The 18166-nt window shown below is 44.1% G+C and overlaps 2 protein-coding genes across 2 annotated transcripts in view; one reads left to right on the top strand and one right to left on the bottom strand.

Moving 5' to 3' along the window:
• The window catches only part of Erich1 (glutamate-rich 1), a gene marked incomplete at its 5' end in the record, with an annotated part of 52793804 nt that overhangs the window by 19446294 nt on the left and 33329344 nt on the right, over nt 1-18166 (bottom strand).
• Prag1 (PEAK1 related kinase activating pseudokinase 1) overlaps nt 1-18166 on the top strand; it is a 53269-nt gene that overhangs the window by 16193 nt on the left and 18910 nt on the right. Inside the window, exon 1 of one of the 2 annotated variants that reach the window (XM_087588367.1) lies at nt 11096-11750. The gene's annotated coding sequence lies outside the window, so the exon portion shown is untranslated. 2 annotated transcript variants of the gene reach the window in all.

Genomic DNA, 18166 nt, shown 5'->3' with positions numbered 1-18166 from the left:
TCTTTCCCTTTTGCTTATGTTTTATTTCTTACAGTGCATTTGTGTGGGGAATGCATGTGTGCACGTGCGTGTGCATGCACTTAGCTCTCTGAGGCTGCATGTAGAGGCCAGAGGCCAAGGTCCATCTTAACTGCTTCTCCACCTCAGTCTTGAGACAGGCTCTCACTGAAGCCGAGGCTCACCGTTTCTGCTAGACTGGCCACCCAGCTTCCCCACACCACATACAGCATTCCAGCACGAGCCTCCCAGGCCTGTGCCACAGTGTCCAGTGCATGCTGGGATCCCAAGCCAGGTTCTCATTCCTGGTCAGCAAACCTTACCCAGTGATTCCCCCTCCTTAGTCCAGCAGCCTTCTCTTTTCACTTAGATACCGTCCTTCACCTAGTTACTGTTTCTGTCACTGGCAAATGACTCCTTGACTTCCGGAAGTTTGGCTTTCAGCTACTTTGTACTCATTTACCTAAGTGTTCTTGTTTTCTTTGTGTGGTCCTGTCTGTCCTGGAACTGGCTGCATAGACCAGGCTGGCCTCATACTCACAGAGATCCACCTGCCTCTGCCTCCTGAGTGCTTGGATTAAAGGCATGCACCCCCACTGCCTGGCTGTTTTAAAACTTTTTTAAAAGTCTGAAACCAAGACAGGGTGTCACTGTATGCTCCTGAATTGTGGGAAACTCATCAGGATGGCCCCTGCCCTCTGGGAGCTTCGCCTTGGCAGTCAGGATTAATGGGAATAAAATATACGCATAAATACAAGAGTTATTACTATCAGTAGGCATGGCAGTAAGTAACATAAACTCGAAGAAAGTGAAGAAGAGTCTAGAATTTTAAAACAAATCATCATTTAAAATAATTCACAGCTAAAATGTATAGGTCAAAGCAAAAGTAAGCTTTTGTGGCCCAGTGCCTTCTGTCAGGCGGACAGGATCTTCTATGCCAGTTCAGATCAGTTAGAATACTTCCCTAGCACTTTATTGAGAACCTAGCCTGTGATAAAGCTTGCTGCAATTGATTAGTAGTGTCTGCAAAGTGTGTAGACATGGGAGGTTTGACACCTTTGCTAGCTATTTGTGAAATTGGCCTTAAAGCCTAAAGTTGACCATCTAAGGTACAAAAAGGCTGGTACTCAATAACCACTCTCTACGTTAACTTAGGAATTCAATGATTCCTTTACTTTGGGGGATGGGGGTCTGTTTTCTGTCTAGCTGAGAGTTCCTAAGTTGAGTGTTAGCAGAAAATGTAATCTTTGACATTCAGACTGGAATGTCAAAATGTTTTGCTTCTACTCAGAGAGTGATTAGGATGATCTATGAATACTAACCTTTTTGGAGCACCATTGTAAGAAATAACATTTATCATTAAGTTACTACCTATCTCTTAAGGTAGTTCTTCTCTCTATATACCTTAACTTTATTTTCCCAGTCCTTAAATCTGTTTAGCAGTGTGTGTTCATCCCTTGCCTTCCTGGCTTTCTGTGTCCATAACTGGAGGGAGTGGGTATGGGAAATGTGTCTCAAGGTAGAAAGGAAATATTATGAATTCAAACTAGATAAACACATACCGTGATTTTTCTAATACATTCTGGTAATGAGATAGACCATCTTTTATCATGGTACTCAGCAGGGCAAAGGGCACATCTATAAGAGTCAATAGAAGACCAGGGCAGCTCCGTGCTGATGTGTCACATGTACTTGGTGTTACGGCTTGGGTAAAGAATGTTCCCATGTAGTGGAATGCTTTGTCCTCGGTCATTTCTGTGGGTGTAACATTTAGGAGAAGAGAGCTATCTAACCGAAGGAAATGTGTCACTGGGGGCTGAGCCTTGAGATTTATAGGCCCATTCTATATTTCCTGTGCCCTGTGCCCTTACTGCTTCCTGTCCCCTCCGTGCTTCCGACTGCCCATGGATAGACCCAATTGCTTCTTGTTCCTGTTGCCACAGTTACCTGCTACCCTGCCCTGCCCTGCCCTGCCCTGTCCTGTCCTGCCCACTATAATGGACTATATCTCAAACTCGAACCCAAGTAAGCCTGTCTTTCGTTCAGTTGCTTTCCAAGTATTTGCTCACACTGACAAGGAAAGCATGAACTCACTTGACAGCCTTCATTCACAGTTGGCTCCCTCCCTCCCTCCCTCCCTCCTTTCTTTGTTGCCTCTCTTTTATGTGCATGTATATGTGGAAGCCAAAGGTCACCCTCAGGCATTTTCCCTCGGAAATCACCTTATTTTGCATAAGACAAGATCTCTCCCTGGGACCTGAGGCTAGCCAATTGGTCCAGGCTGGCCAATAAGTCCCACGCATCTACCTGTCTCCACTGCCCCAGGTCCGGGTTTAACAATTGCCTCCAGTCATAGTTTTCTATGTGGGTCTTGATGCTTGCACAGAAAGCACTCTAGTGGCTAAGCTATCCCCCAGCCAGCATCACGTATTATTTTTGTAAATATGCCTTATCTATTCCTGACACCTCCAAAATTGACAGTAGAGGATTTTTTTGTAAATTATAAGCATATACCCTTGATCCTTTGCTCATACTCCTCTCAAAGCATGTCCACATTCCCTACAAAAGTGTGCAGAAAGCCCTTTCATGTATAACACACCAGGCCCTTATAGCTCAGGGCCTGAGACGCCGTTTATATTGATGTTTATTTCATCTCTATACAATGAAGACTGGTTATGAGTGGATCCTGGACCATTTAGTGGTAGGGAAAGTGTAGATTGTTTCTTAGATGATTTTAGCAAACTAGTTTATCATAAGGAAAACCACACTAAAACCCTGCTTTCTGTCATCATCATACATGAAGATGGGCTGCAGAAGGAATAATGACATCATGAAAGAGGAAACCAAAAGGCCCCAAACCCACTGAGTCAGGAGCTCTAGCATGCACGTGTAATCCCAGCACTCGTAAGGTGAGATGGGAGGCCAAGACAGGAAAGTGCCGAAAGGCTTGTACACAGTGAACAAGAGACTGTCTCAGTCAAAGGAGAAAGCCAGGACGGAGACCCGATCCAAGGTTGGTCACAAGTGTCAACATGCACACCACAGCACAACTGCAGCTACACACACAGACACACAGACACACAGAGAGAGAGAGAGAGAGAGAGAGAGAGAGAGAGAGAGAGAGAGAGAGAAAGAGAGAGAGAAAGAGAGAGAGAGAGAAATTATGGCAATAGCCACAAACAAATGAAATTGAGAAGCAGCAACCTTGCCATACACCAGATTTACACATCAGATATTACCAAATTTTGACAAACGGGAGGGGAGAAAAGCTATTCATGACCTAAATTTCTGGTAAAATTTAAGGCTGAAGCAACATTGGGGTTTTTGTTTTGTTTTGCAAAGAAATCTGATGTTATCTCGTAAAATTAACCATTAGAACAGACCATAGCCACACCATGTTTATTTTTGAAAAATACACACAGGGCGTCAATAAAGGGACATATACAAGGAAAACCATTGTAGTATTGCTTCTAGTGGCAGGAAGTTTGAACCCTTTCAGATCCTCATCTCTTAAGAAACAGGAATGTGAAAGTCATTGAATATGAAATGGAACTGCTTAATAGAAGCCAAAAGCAGGGAACGCAAACACTCTCGAGACACACACACACACACACACACACACACACACACACACACACACAACCATGGAAGGACTTTAACATCAGAGTAAAATCACTAAAGGACCAAAGACGCGCTACAAAATGCTGCCAGTGTAAACTAATGCTGGCACAAAGAAGCCATGGGGCATGCCGTGCCTCTCTGACTGTGAGAAGGTTTTCTGGGAAGTGAACCCAGGACCTGGTACATGCTAGGCAAGTCCTCCATCACAGAACTGCATGCCCAGTGGGCCTTTCTTAAAGCTAAAGACAGGGCTTCACTAAGTCGGAGGCTGGCCGGGAACTTGTGGTCCCTATGTCTTAGCCCCACAATTTGCTGGGAGAACAGATCTGTTCCCCTGCAGCCTAGCTTCTCTTTCCACCAAAAAGAAAACTGACTTCTTACCTTTTTAGGTGACTTTTTTTTTTTAAAGCTGTGGTAAATTACGCCCAGTAGAGCTTTCAGTCTTAACTATTTTTACCTGCAAAACAATATGGTAGATACTGTCATTACCTCCTATCCATAGGAGACAGATTCGAGCACTACCCATGGGTACCAACCTTCCTGAACACTCAGGTCTTTTACAAAGTAGCTTAACATTTGCGTATGACCTATCCCAATCCTCCCAGTCATCCTAAATGATCTCCAGAGTTATTTAAACAATGCACGTAGTGTAAGTGACTTGTAAAATGGTTACTGTACTAGGTAGCGAACAAAATGTGAACATTTCCAACAGAAACCACTTTGATTTCTAAGTACTGTCTCTCCCTGGCTGGTTAGGTCTGCAGAAACGGAACTCGTGGGTTGAGTGTTGACTACACGCTCATGATTGTACAGTTGATCTCTTAGAACTCCTCAATTTGCAAGAGCTGAAACTACATCCATCAAACTATAACTCATGGCTCCCCTCACACCCCCAGCCCTGACAGCAACCATTTTATTTCCTGTCTCTGGTTCTGAGCTTCATGTAAAAGTGGGGTGTTGTGCTGGATGGGCTGTTCTGCCTGGCACAGCATCTTCAAATTTCATCTGTGTTGTGCTTTGATAGAATGTCCCCTTAAGGCTTGAGGTTCTGCAGGGTCCCGTACTTTGTCTATTCATCTGTTAATGGACACTTGGGTCACGTCCGTCTTTGTGGCTGTGGTGAATAGTGACGCTTTGTGTATGATCTCCTGCGCCCAGCCTTTGATTTTTGGAGGTAGCCAGGACTTGGAATTGCTGAATCATCTTATATCTAATTCGAAAACAATTTTTTTTTTTTGAGGAGCTGCCACACAGTGATGTCCCGTAACTGCTGTCCCCCTCTTATTCCCGCCAGTGGTAAGCAAGGGCTCAGATTTCCCCACATCCTCCCCGCCACGTTACTTCCCAGTGTTGTTTGTTAGGCCTTTATATTGCAGCTCTCCTTGTAAGAATGAAGTAACATCTCATTGGAATTGATTGGCATTTCTCTGATGACTAATCATGTAAAAAAAAAAAAAAAGTATCTTTCCCTGTGCTTTCTGGCTAATCTAAACTTCTTTGGAGGAATCTCTATTTAGAGCCTTTTCATGTTTTAAGCTTCCGTTACTATTGTCATAGTGACTGGGTCATGTGCCCTGTGTCTTGAATCCTTATTAGAAGCAGTGTTTGCAACTGTATTTGTCCCAGCCTGTGGGTTGCTTTGTCACTACATTGACTCTATCCACTGATGTATGACAGGCTTTCATACATCACAGTCCAACTTATCGGTTTCCTTTGAGCAAGCCTGGTTCAGTTCCCAGAAGTCATTGCCAAGCACAGTGTCATGAAGTTTGCTCCTGTTCCCCTCCTGTGATGTGACTGTTTTAGGCCTTCCATTGAGGTCTTTGATCTATGTTGGGCCAGTTTTCATTAGTTAGGGTCCAAACTCATCCAATGACTGTCTGTTTCTGTCAAAGCACTTGCCCACCCTGCTGAGTATTGTCTGAGCAAGTGTGTTCACATAAGCCCCACAGTCTCAATTACCATAGCTTTGTGATATGTTTTTGAATTAAGAAGTACAAGGCTTCCAGTATGGTTCTACTTTGACTAGATCACTTTGTCTGTTTGTTGTGTTTCAAGAGTTCCTATCGATCCTAGGATGAGATCTTCAGGTTCTGAGAGGACCTAGCATGAACTAATTGTGGCCCTAGATGCATGCTTCTCCATTTAGCTAGAAAAGTAGTAGGCAGAGGCAAGAATGGCAGGTGTTTGGAGTGATCCAGATAGAGGAGGTTGTAGCCAAGACTGACGGGTAGGGAAACGGGACCGTTGAGGTAAGAGATTGGTGAGGGGTTGACCAGGGAGTATGAAGAGAGCCTGTAAGTAATTCTGATCCTTCTTGGATAACGGACTGGACCAACATGAGGATGGGCAAGCAGGTCATCCTATTAGCTTTGTTATGAGGGACCTTCCATGCTGAAATGAGGTAGAAGGAGTAGAAATGGAGTCTGCTATAAATACACACTTGATTTGTTTTTTTAAGGAAAAATAGTGGGGTATGGGTGCAGGGTCAGGAAAGTGGACTTGAACTATTTATCAACCAAGAACAAAACCAGACTCACCAAAACCAGTAAATTAGAAACAAAAATATTACCATCAGGCCTAGGTAATCTTCATGGACGGATTGTTACAAGGATGTCTAGATTAAGACGAGAACCGCAGTGACTCACACAGTGACGAGGTTACTACTGGCTTGATTGAGTCAGCCACTGCAGGTACTTGCTTGCTCATGAAGACGTGGTATGAAGAAGAAGATCTTGTCCTAGGGAGCCTGAGGTATTCGAAGGGGATTCTTTTCTGCAACAATAAGGATAATACACCAAGGTTTGTCCTGTTCCTAGGTTTCCCTATACTGAAAGCCAGAAAATAAGTGATGTGATTGGCTGGGGGCAATGAGTCAAGTTACCTGATTGGCTGGGGCTGTGTTGGCATCTGGATCCGGAGCTAGACTATAAATGACCCAAATGTCAAGCACACAGATTCAAAACGAAGTCTGAATTATGAGCAAATGAACTCTTTATGGTTAACTTAGAGTAGTGTGCCCTTATAGCATGGTCTTGGCTATCTTTCTTCCTTGAGGCTCCTTAAATGGCCATAATGAAAACAGAAGCGTGGAGAGAACTCTCTAACCCTTCTGATTCTGAGGTGGCAAAGGAACAGGTTGATGAACTGGCGGCTGCTGACGTCATCATTCTGTTATCTGTCCATCCCAGCATCTGGCTGTCCGTCCATCTAACTAGCATTTTCTCTATGTGTGGTGTTATATTTAGTATTATAAATACTAACCTCTGAATCTTCCCAACACTCTTAAAAACAAACATTGTTTCCCAAGACACAGCGAGCAATCTTGGGAAATCCCACTGTCAGCCTAAGATACCACACCGGTGCCCTTTGAGGTGACTCAGAAATTCATCCAGGAGGTTAATCAGTTGCTTGGATAAAGCTGTTCTCTCAAGGGCCCTGTACAGGGCGGTCATGAGATAACCCTTCTGTGACTGGTGGTTGCTTAGTGTTTAACTGTGTTTGTCTCCTTTCCCCAACCATGGTTTTCATGCGAACAGAAGTGTGAAGAAGACTTTGTAGACTGTAGGCTGGAGCCTGTGTTCTTAGAGGATTGAACTGGAAGTGAAAGGTAGTAGGTTGGGCTACGGAGTCTAGCTGTTGAGGTCTTTAGCACCCACCATTTACTCATCAACGGTTTTGTCTCCGTCTCTAACCTTCACTGGAATCACATCTCAGGAAGCTGCAACTGTCTGCCATTTTACCCCTGAAGCTTGACAGCCTAACACATCTATGAGAAAGCACATACCTGTGACGTAATCCTAAGACTGCTTCTTGGAAACCTAAATGACCCATCTTTAACAAATGCTGTTAGCAGCAAAATGTAGCGACAGGGCAGATGCCTGCAAAGTTCTGTGGACCGATTTCAGCACTTTGATCGTTGGCTAAGTCACAGGCGCACCATGCATGGTGTTTCTTGGGGAATGCCCGCGTGCTAGCTAGCTTACTGTCTGTGGATGAGAAACCACTCCCAGAAACAACTTCAGGTGGGGGAGGATTCACTGTGGCTCAGGGTTCAGAAGATTGGGAAGATGGTCCACTAGCTTCTTCCCTTTGAGCCTGAGCCAATTCAGAATGTCATGGCAGAGAAGCTGGCTCCCCTTCCGTCAGCCAGGAAGGAGAGGGATAGTGAGGAAGAGGCTCCATCTCTTAAACTTTCCACTGCCTCACCGAAAAGTGTCAGGTGATGGACTCGCAAGTGGGTTAGCAATCAGTGAGGTCAGAGACCTAATCCACTCCATTCTTAAAGGTGCCATCACTGGACACGGAGGTGCTGGGGACCATGGGCAAATGGATTTGTATGGGACATTGAATGTGTGGGTGCTAATCCAGATGCAAAGTGTAACAAGGAAAACCAGTGGTGCTTCGCCCAATACACTCACTCAGCAATGCACACCGAAGACTCCCGCGGTCAAACACCTGAGGCCTGCTCATAAAAATCAAGCTGTTAGCTATGCACAGAACGCTGACTAGGTGTCCCTTCATTCAGCCTGTCCTGTCACATTCTGTCTGGTGACAATGCCAGTTCCACAGCTTAAGTCTCAGTCCCTGATTGCCTCCAGCCTCATTTAGATCCCAATGAGAAGACCCTTGATATTTACATGGGCTTCTGACTGTAAATCAGGCTCCCATAATTCCTTCCTCGGGCTTGATTGATAGACTGGAGCAGCTCCGGAAATAGATCTATTTACAGGTTTATTATAAAGATCTCCCGAAGGCTACTGATGAACTCTAGGAGGAGTGATGGCCGGGGTGCACAGCTTCTGTGCCCTTTCTGGGGTACCACTCCCAGGAAATAGATGTGTTTGCTTCTCCAGAAGCTCCTTATGCTCCATCCCTTGGGGTTATAGAGGTTTTTATGATGCAAACATGGTTGATTAAAGCATTCCTTATCAGTGATTAATTTAACCTTCAGCCCCTCTCCACATTCGGGAGCTTTGGAAATGAGGCTGAAAGTCCAGCTCCTTAGTCCTGCCGTGGTCGTCGTCCTCCCTGCAGCCAGGTTCCATTCTACAACTCCCAGAGGCGCTGTCGGCCATCAGCCAACTCGCCCGTCTATAAAATGATACTTAGCATTTTGGAGTCTAAGAATTTCAGAAGTCCGGTGGCAGGGAAACTAGAGCGAAGATTAAATATACATTTTACGCTATTACCGATTCCCTTGAATCAATTATGGCTTTCTTTTCCTGCTTTTAAAATTCTCATTCTTACTTTTAAATTGTGTGTGTTAAATGCAAAACCAGTCTTTAAGGTTGTAAAGTCTCATGAGAATAGCGAGGGCATTTGTTGCACATGCAAATGAACAAGGCTGCATTGTGAGGATGTCATCTGACCATAGATGAAACCAATTTTCTATACTTATACATGCAAATAAATGAGCATGAAAGGTACCCCAAAGCAGCCTGGTTCTTCGAGTTTCTTTTAGTCCTTGGCACTTTCAAAATAACTCTTTGAACATCTTCACCAAACAGCGCAAAGAGGGGAGATAATCAAAGGTTCAAGGCCATTATCTTCAATTAGATGGTGTTTACAGCTATCTTGGAATACTCAAGACCCTGTGTTTTTATTTTTTTTATTTTTTAAAAGCGCCAAAGTCAATAACAATAAATTCTTTTTACATTTGTTACCAGCCTAATTGCTAATTTTTTTTTTGAGAAAAAAGATGATACAATGTATTGAAATGCGGGCTATTTTAAGACTGTTCTACTTTGTAGATAAGAGAAAGTTTTCCCTGGTTTGATCAAGAGTTGCCTGACATTTCTGCCTCCGGCATGTTTTGCCAAGCAAGAGTCACTCTGTCTTTAGGAGAGCATGTCTTCTCTCAGATGCCAGGGAGATATCGAGACAGAGGCAGATAAACTGAATCAAGAAGTATTTAATAATCACTCTGTGTTCCAGCATGCCCTGCCTTTGACACAGCTCCGAAGCCATGGCCTGGTTTGGGGGTGGTAGAAAGCTTGTTTTCCATGAAACAATTAAAATAATTTAACCAGGTTTAAACAGATATGCCCAGTGAGGTGATTCCCACGGTTCTGTGTGAGTTCCAGAGAGAGAGGGGCTGCCTACCAGAGAAGACTGGAATAGAGGGGGATTTGTGGGTAAGTGGAGCAGTGCTCACCTAAGGTTGGGAAGCTCGGAGGGAGAAGGAAAGACTTCCTCTCTGCCTGGACAGGGAAAAGGGGAATAAATGCTGGGCAGTTTGGTGACTAGTAGAAGAATTCTGTTTGAAAATTTAATCTATAAGGGGAAGGGATAGTATATTGGCCAAAATGGACCTCTTTTTGTGTGTGTGTGTGTGTGTGTGTGTGTGTGTGTGTGTGTGTGTGTGTAGTGAGGAGGGTTGTATGTGTGAGGGTGTGGGTAGATGGAGATGGGGGAGTGCATCAGGCAGACTAGGAGTCAGTACTGGGAGCCTTCCTTTTTCACTTTTTATTATTATTATTATTATTATTATTATTATTATTATTATTATTATTATTATTATTTCAAGCCAGAGTACCCAGAGCATTAGTTACTTTCCTGTGTTGTGTTAAAATACCATGACCAAGACAACTTATTTTAAAAAAGGGATTTATTTTAGCTTAGGATTCCATAAGGTTAGAGTCATAATGGCAGCTTTGGAAGCATGGGGCAGCAGGCTGCAGGCTTGATGGCAAGATGGGCATCTGAGGGCTCTCATCTTGAACCAGGAGCATGTAGCAGAGAAAGCTAACTGGAAATGAACTGCCTCCAGTGACATACTTCTGCAAACAAGACCACACCTTCTAAACCTTTCCAAACAACTTTACCATCTGAGGATCAAGTGTTGGGGGGCAGGCATTTCTCAATAGAATCACTGAATTAACCATTCACCTAGGCCAGTGGTTCTCAACCTTCCTAAGGCCACAATCCTTTAATCCATTATTTAGGTGAATATTATTCCTTATATTGTGGTGATTCCCCCAACCATAAAATCATTTTGTTGCTAATTCATAACTATAATTTTGCTGCTGTTATGATTGAAGCCACTTAGTTAGATGGCCATCAAGTTCTGGAATCTACCTGCATCCATTCCTCTGCCCAGCACGGGATTATAGACATATACCAACTTATCCAGCTTCTGCCCTCTGGTGGGTTTTCTAATGTGTTTGTAAATCCTAGAGAATATTTCAAAAATGAGACTGCCAAAGAAAGCCTGTTCTTCTGTCCCATGCAAGTGACAGAAGTATGGCAAGCAAGAAAAAGTATCCCTGTGGGCGCTCTGTGTAGGACTCTGCATTCGGCTGTCGCAATGATAACATTGTTCTAGAAAGAGGTGGAGTCAGGATTGCAAGACTTTCTAAAGATGGCTTGCATTCTCCCTCAAAGAGCTTGAGAAATCTTTCCCTGCCATTTGCAGGTCTGTCAAAGCACAGGAATTATGTCAATCACATTCACTCCTGCATCCAACACTCAGCACAGAGCAGGCAACGTGTGTGTGTGTGTGTGTGTGTGTGTGTGTGTGTGTGTGTGTGTGTGTGTGTGAGAGAGAGAGAGAGAGAGAGAGAGAGAGAGAGATCCTAGGAATGCTACTGCAGATAGACAGCAAGGAGGATGTGTTGCAATTAACACAGACATCTGAGAGAAGCAGCAAAAGGGGTGTTTCTATTCACCAAGCAAACCTGAATGAATAACTTAATAAATTTTCGGGGGGGGGTGAGGAGGCTTAGTAGTAGAAAGTAAGTAGAGAAGTGTAATGTATTTTTAGAGCCAGCCAAATAAGACAATTGGTGATTAAAGGCACGGGTCAGAGGCAGAGCCGTCCCTGCTTTCCTGTGCTCTCTCAGGAAGTGCATTTTATAGAAAAGTCAGAGAGGAACTGAGGGAAGCAGAGCCAGCCGGGAGCTGGGGACTCACAGCAGTGTCAAGAAAGCACTCTGGATCACCTCTGGAGCTCCATGCAACCCGAAGTCACTGGCTGGCCCGTCACGGGTCTCGCCCGGCCACCCTGATGAGGACAGCATCTCAGGCTGGAGGCCAAGATGGTAAAAGCCGTTTGTTCATTGGTCATTGAGGCATTAGCGGATTGTTCGAATCTGAAGCCAGTGCTTACCTCCACTGAGTGATTTTGAAAGGTGCGTGGAAATGTGTAAGAGGTTTCTACTTCTGGGGCAGGGATGGTAGTCTTTAAACTTTCTGTTAGGTCTTTTCCATGGTATCACTAAACTTAAAAGACAGATGTGATCGATTCTAGCGATCGGCGATGCGCTTGTCAAAATCGAAGGAGTTTCCTTCCAACTCCAATACCGGAATTATTCGTGGTTTCAAATGTGTAGCTACAGAGGCAGGAAGCTCTTCCCTAAGTGTATGGGAAGTAAACTAAATCCAGCCGGGAGAATGAGCTCGCTTCCTCCGTCCGTCACACTGTGTACTGCGCTATCACCAGGGGCAGCAATTGTGAAGCCAGAGATGTGGCCTCACGCTGCACACTGGCGCATGGCCTCCGTGAAGGGTTGCAGCCATTCTGAAAGCTCTCATTCTGGAGGCTCTGGGAGTATTTTTAGATGAGGCCTGTCCCTATGAATGAGGAAGTCTGGCAGATGGCTCTTCCGGCTGAGGTTTTATTTATTTATTTATTTATTTATTTATTTATTTATTTATTTATTTATTTTAAGCTTTCTCCCAGTGTAGTGTAGAGATCACTCTTACAAAACTTCACCCTCTCAGGACAATGGAGGGAAAAGCCATTCTAAAAGCACCTGGTAGCAGTCGCAGAGCGAGACGTGGCTGGATGCCGAGCCACTGAGTTCTGTGTTTCACACAGAGCTGCCATGACCCTGCGCACAATTGACAGAGGGAGTCGGGAAAGGAAGTCTGAGAAAGCAAGAATAGGTCGTGTGTCACAGCACGGAGCGGACACCATGGGGTCTATTTCCCCACCAAAGAGGAAAGACTGGTGTATGCGGGTTTTGTCCATAGAAGTTACTTCCCAAAGTCACAGGACGTCAGATTTCATTTGATAGAGGGGTTGCACCAGCTTTGTGAACCAAAATCAAAACAAATTAAGTTATTGTCATAAGTATAGCCTCGTTATACATCGTTAACCCACTCCTGTTGGCACTTGGCCTTACATCTGACAGAAGGCTCTGCTGAGGTTCGCAGGCTACCTTTGGGATTTTAAGCTTTTCTTTTTCTCAGAGCCTTAAGAAGTCTTGCACACACAGACCGAGGAATCAAAACCATCTTGATTGTAAGTCTGGGCTTTGATGGCAAGCTCGCCTTTCATTTTAAAATTTGATGTGGTTTGGCTCATTCCCTGATTAAAGTGGCAATCTTCAAAGAGGTCAGATGGCCCAGGTTTCCAGGGTGGCAGTTTCGGATGCTGTTCTGGGAGTGTGCCATTGCTTCTGGTTTGGATGCTCCTTATGGGAGCTTTTTTTTTTTTTTTTTTTTTCAGCTGTGGACATGAAACCCAGGGCTTCACCACGGAGTGGCATCCCTAACATTTAACTCAGTGTATGTGTGTGTGTGTGTGTGTGTGTGTGTGTGTGTGTAATGTATATCATATATCAGGAAGTATGTCCCCATGTGTACTTAAGCACTCCTGGGGCCTCTTGAATTTCAGTGACCAATGGGAATCTGAAGGTCCTGATTTACAGGGAAACAGCAGGCTCATCGTAAGAAACTGCACGTTCTACCTCTGCCTCATACATAAACATTTATCTAGTCTCCTCTTGGGTACCTCTGTTTTCTGTGCATGCGTGTGCATGCGTGTGTGCGTGTGTGTGTTGTGTGTGTGTGTGTATAATAGTAATAATCATAGTAATGTGCTGTGTGTCTACTGAGTGAGATGCTAAAGTGGTGACTTCTCCTTTACATGGGCAAGATTCAGAAGGACTAGCGCCGAACCTCAATCCAGATCTGACAAGCACAGCCTTCCATCCAGTGACTCCCTTGAAGGGGAAGCAGTTATCACCAAGCCTGTTGTTTCCTTGGGGAAATGTTGATGCCCCTCCAGGTCATACCAAGCCCTTCCTTCCATCCAGGCTCTCATGGGCTTCCCTCCACTCGCAGAAGTATTTGTTTCCCAGGCATCAAAGATTTCAAGCAAACGATGAAATTCACATAATCATTAAACTAGTACTCATGTGTCTTCCCTGAGGTTTTCTTGTTTTTTCGAATACTAACATTTCGCTGTTGTTTTTAGTTTCTTGTTTTTCTTATTTATGTGGTGTTGGGGCGGAACCTAGGACCTGGAGCTGGTGCAGCACACGATCTACCACTGACCTACTCCCCCGGTCCTAGGTTTATCTTAGTAAAACCTGACTGGTCCCGTGGAAGAGTCCTTATCCATTGCTCCAGTCGGCTTTCTGTGGCTACCCAGTGCGGTTACTGTCTAAAGCCAGCGAGCTTCGTTCCCTCTTCTTCAGTGACTTTCAATAGGTCTGTTATGTGCTTTTAAGATGCCTGTGGATGGTGCCACATTGTCCTTGGGCGTTGATATAAACTGCTTTTAATCTTTAGCATCCTAAGAATTTTTTAAAACGTTTTCACATAATCCCGTTTGTTTGTTTGACAGCAGCATTTTGTTCCATTAGAAGACTGTACCACAATGTATGGGGTCCTTTATTGATGGAGAGCTTTGCTCTGTCCTAAGCATTCTTGTACATGAGTGAGAGTTTCCCTAAGGAATCAGTACCATGGTTCTAGTTTAAAGTGCAGTTAGCATTTCCACCCAGTGTGCTGTAAATGTGAAACACGTGGAAGATTTTAAAGACTTGGGATAAAGGAAAGGACATTATAATTCTGTATTAACTGGACGTAGTGGTGTCATGCCTGTGGCTTCAGCACTTGGGAGACTGAGGCGGGAGAATTGACAATGGTGAGATGCCAACATGAGCCATACAGCAAGTGCCAGGCCAGCTGGAGGTATACGATCCCGTGTCGAAAGAGAAATATTTGATATTTCTCACCTGTTGAAATGACACTTATTCGGTTTGTTACATTACAGTGCAATACTCAATTCAGTAGCAGAGGCCTGTTGTATTTTTAAATGTAACCACTAGGACGTTTGAAATTACGTGTGTAGTTCACATGATGTTTCTAGCTGGAGAAGTCTCCTCTAGGACAGGAGTAGTAACTGTCGCCTCCTATAAAGAAAGGTTTAGGGTAAAACATCACCAGTCTTTTTTTTTTTTTTTTTTTTTTTTGGTTCTTTTTTTTTCGGAGCTGGGGACCGAACCCAGGGCCTTGCGCTTCCTAGGTAAGCGCTCTACCACTGAGCTAAATCCCCAGCCCCATCACCAGTCTTATTCATGGCGGTGGCTTGTTCCCCTCTACAGCAGCAGAGTTGAGCAGTCGTAGTCCACGTGGTCATGAAGCTTCAAGCCCTCAGTGACTTGAGGTTCACGGAAAGTCATTTGTCAATCGGAATTCTAGAGTAGCTTTGTAAAAACCAAGGCCCACACAGAAACTATTTAATATTTTACCCAACACACATAAACATGCCCCCCCCCAAACAAATGCTCACAAAGACTCACTGTGTATATTTTCTACTTTGATGAACTATTTGGCCAGTAAACTTTTTTGTCCACTGGAATGATTTAGTCACCTTCTAGTGATTTTAATAACCAGTCTTTAATAACTAGATTTGTAACTACTTTAATAAGTGGGTTTCAAGATAGACACCAAGTTACATTGGATTAAATTTTCAGGATACATTAAAGTGGTAGTGGTGGTGATGTTGGGGTGTGTGTGTGTGTGTGTGTGTGTGTGTGTGTGTGTGTGTGTGTATACTATACTAATCTATGGTCCTACAAACAATACAAGCAAATTCCTATTCTCTTACATCTTTGAACCACACCTGTTATTGCTAATCTCCCTGAGTAAAGCGAGAGCTTGTTTTGTTTACAGTCTTTTTCCTTAGTGAGGTTGACCCTCTCTTTGTGTGTTGACTGTCTTCTTGAGTCTGCTTTTATGAATTGTTTGTTCATTTATCTTGCCTTAAAATGTTTTTAAACATGTTGTATTCAAGTGTATGGGCGTGTGCTCACCATTGCACATGTTTGCGGCACAAAAGACAAGTTTTGGGAGTCAGTGTTCTCCTTCTACCTTGTGCGTTCCAGGAATCGAACTCGGGCCTTCCAGCTCTGAGTCATTCTGCAATCCTCAATTGCCTTCCAAAAAATAGGATCATTGGTGTTTTTCTTGGCCTTCTTAGGATATTCTGGACAGCAATTTTATGGGGTGTAGGGGTGCACATATGCTGCTCCTTCACCTAGGGGTTGCCATCGTGCAGAAGGTTGACATTTTAATTTTTTTTTCACTGAAAATTATCCAACCTTTCACCTACAAGTCCTTCCTACTTACCCAAGGCCAGAAACATTTTCATCACATCTTGGTCCCGTGATTACCAGAGCTCAGTCTTTACTGATGTTACTGTTATAAAAATAACACCAGGTAATTAAAAAAGAAAAACAGGACTCAATTTTGTGCTTCTAATTTAACCTGTATAAAAAGAGAAGAAAGAAGTTGTGGGCTAGTCTTTAAATAAATATAGATATGAAATCCCTAAATTACATAACAGTAAAATCCAGCAACAGGTGATAAATTTATGCAAGTAATCTTATCATAAATAAATGTATGTGAATAAAAGTGCCTGTCAGATCCCACAGCAAGCTTATGCCTTATGTTGACATGTTCTTGGGCCTGATTTGTGTTGAAGCATCACTGTTGGTCCTGCTTTCTAATGAAGCATCCTCCATCCCGCTGTGTGACGCAGCACCATCCTTGGTCCTGCTTCCTTATGGAGATCTGTCTGCATCCAGAACTCAAGAGCTCCGTTTTCCTTCAAATCTCTCTCTCTCTCTCTCGTGTGTGTGTGTGTGTGTGTGTGTGTGTGTGTGTGTGTGTGTGTACATTCACACTCAAGGGTATCAGTGAGCCACTTAGGTTTGTTTATGTTTATACACCTCATCAAGTGTTTCCTCAGTGTGTGGAGTGGGCACCATGCCAGCTCAGGAATCAGGATGCTGATGTTTCTCCCTTGGTGATATATTCTCTCTCTCTCTCTCTCTCTCTCTCTCTCTCTCTCTCTCTCTCTCTCCCTCCCTCTCCTTTTCTCCCTCTCCCTCTTCTCTCTCTCTCTCTGTCTCTCCCTTTCTCCCTCTTCCTCTCCTCTCTCTCTCTCTCTCTCTCTCTCTCTCTCTCTCTCTCTCTCTCTGTGTGTGTTTCTGCCTTATTTTCTCAAGATAGGGTCTCTCACTGAAACAGAAGCTTCCTTTCTGTGACAGTGGATAGACAGCAAGCTCCCAGGATCTACCTATTTCTGCCTTCCACAGAAACACCTGGCCCTTTATGTAGGTGATGAGAATTGGAACTCAAGACCCCATGCCTATAGACCAGGTGCACTTAGCCACTAAGCTCTCTCCCTAGCCCCTGACTGCCTAGGTTTGGGGACTGGGAAAACCTAGACAACATTTTGGAGTGGGGTTGCTTTCGAGTCAGCTTCTGTCCTTCACTGAGTTGTCCTTCTCGCAGCTTCATCTTGTGACTTCTGAGAAAGACATTTGTGTCTGAGTTCCACAGTGACTGAATACTTGAGAAAACCAACTTGAAGGAGGAAAGGTTCCAGTCCATGATGACTTGGATACATTGTCTGCAGGTCTGAGACAAGGCAGAACATTGTGGTTGGTACCAGGAGGCAGAGCAGTATGCTCACTTCATAGCAGCCTGGGAACAGGAAGATAAAAGAGGGAAAAGCTAGGTACAAAACATACCTTGCAGGGGCATGTCCCCTGTGACCTGCTTCCTCCAGCCAGACTTCATGACCTAAAGGTCCCATTTACTCCCCAAACCACATTAAGATCTCACTTTATAAATGTATTCATCCATCTATAATATCAGAGGCCCCATCATGCAGTCACCTCCCAAAGTCTCTACCTTTGTACTGTGTTGTACAGAAGGCCAAAGCCTTAAACCTGCAAACTTTGGAGTTTACAATCTATAAACTATGATGCCATTTCTGGAAGATCCAATGAAGACAAAAATATTGTTAATCTTGCCAGAAGCTTAAATAAAGATCATTGGTCCAACAGCATGATGGGGGTGCTGATATTGTTGGTGTTGTTGTTGATCTTGGTGGTGTTGATGGTATTGGTGTTGGTGTTGGTGGTGATGGTGGTGGTGTTGGTGGTAATGGTGTTGGTGTTGGTGTTGGTGGTGATGGTGGTGGTGTTGGTGGTAATGGTGTTGGTGTTGGTGGTGATGGTGATGGTGTTGGTGTTGGTGGTGGTGATGGTGTTGTTGTTGTTGGTGGTGTTGGTGATGGTATTGGTGTTGGTGGTGATGGTGATGGTGTTGTTGGTAATGGTGTTGGTGATAATGATGTTGTTGTTGTTGTTGGTGGTGGTGGTGATGGTGTTGTTGATGGTGATGGTGTTGGTGGTGGTGGTAATGGTATTGGTGGTGGTGGTGTTAGTGTTGTTGGAGGTGGTGCTGATGGTGGTGGCAATGGTGTTGGTGTTTCCCTTTGCTTTCATTTTTTATTTCT

The sequence above is a fragment of the Rattus norvegicus genome, chromosome 16, assembly GCF_021556685.1.
Source record: "Rattus norvegicus strain SHRSP/BbbUtx chromosome 16, alternate assembly SHRSP_T2T, whole genome shotgun sequence".
NCBI lineage: Eukaryota > Metazoa > Chordata > Mammalia > Rodentia > Muridae > Rattus > Rattus norvegicus.
Note: the sequence above shows the minus strand (reverse complement) of the source record. Positions and strands in the feature narration are given on the sequence as shown.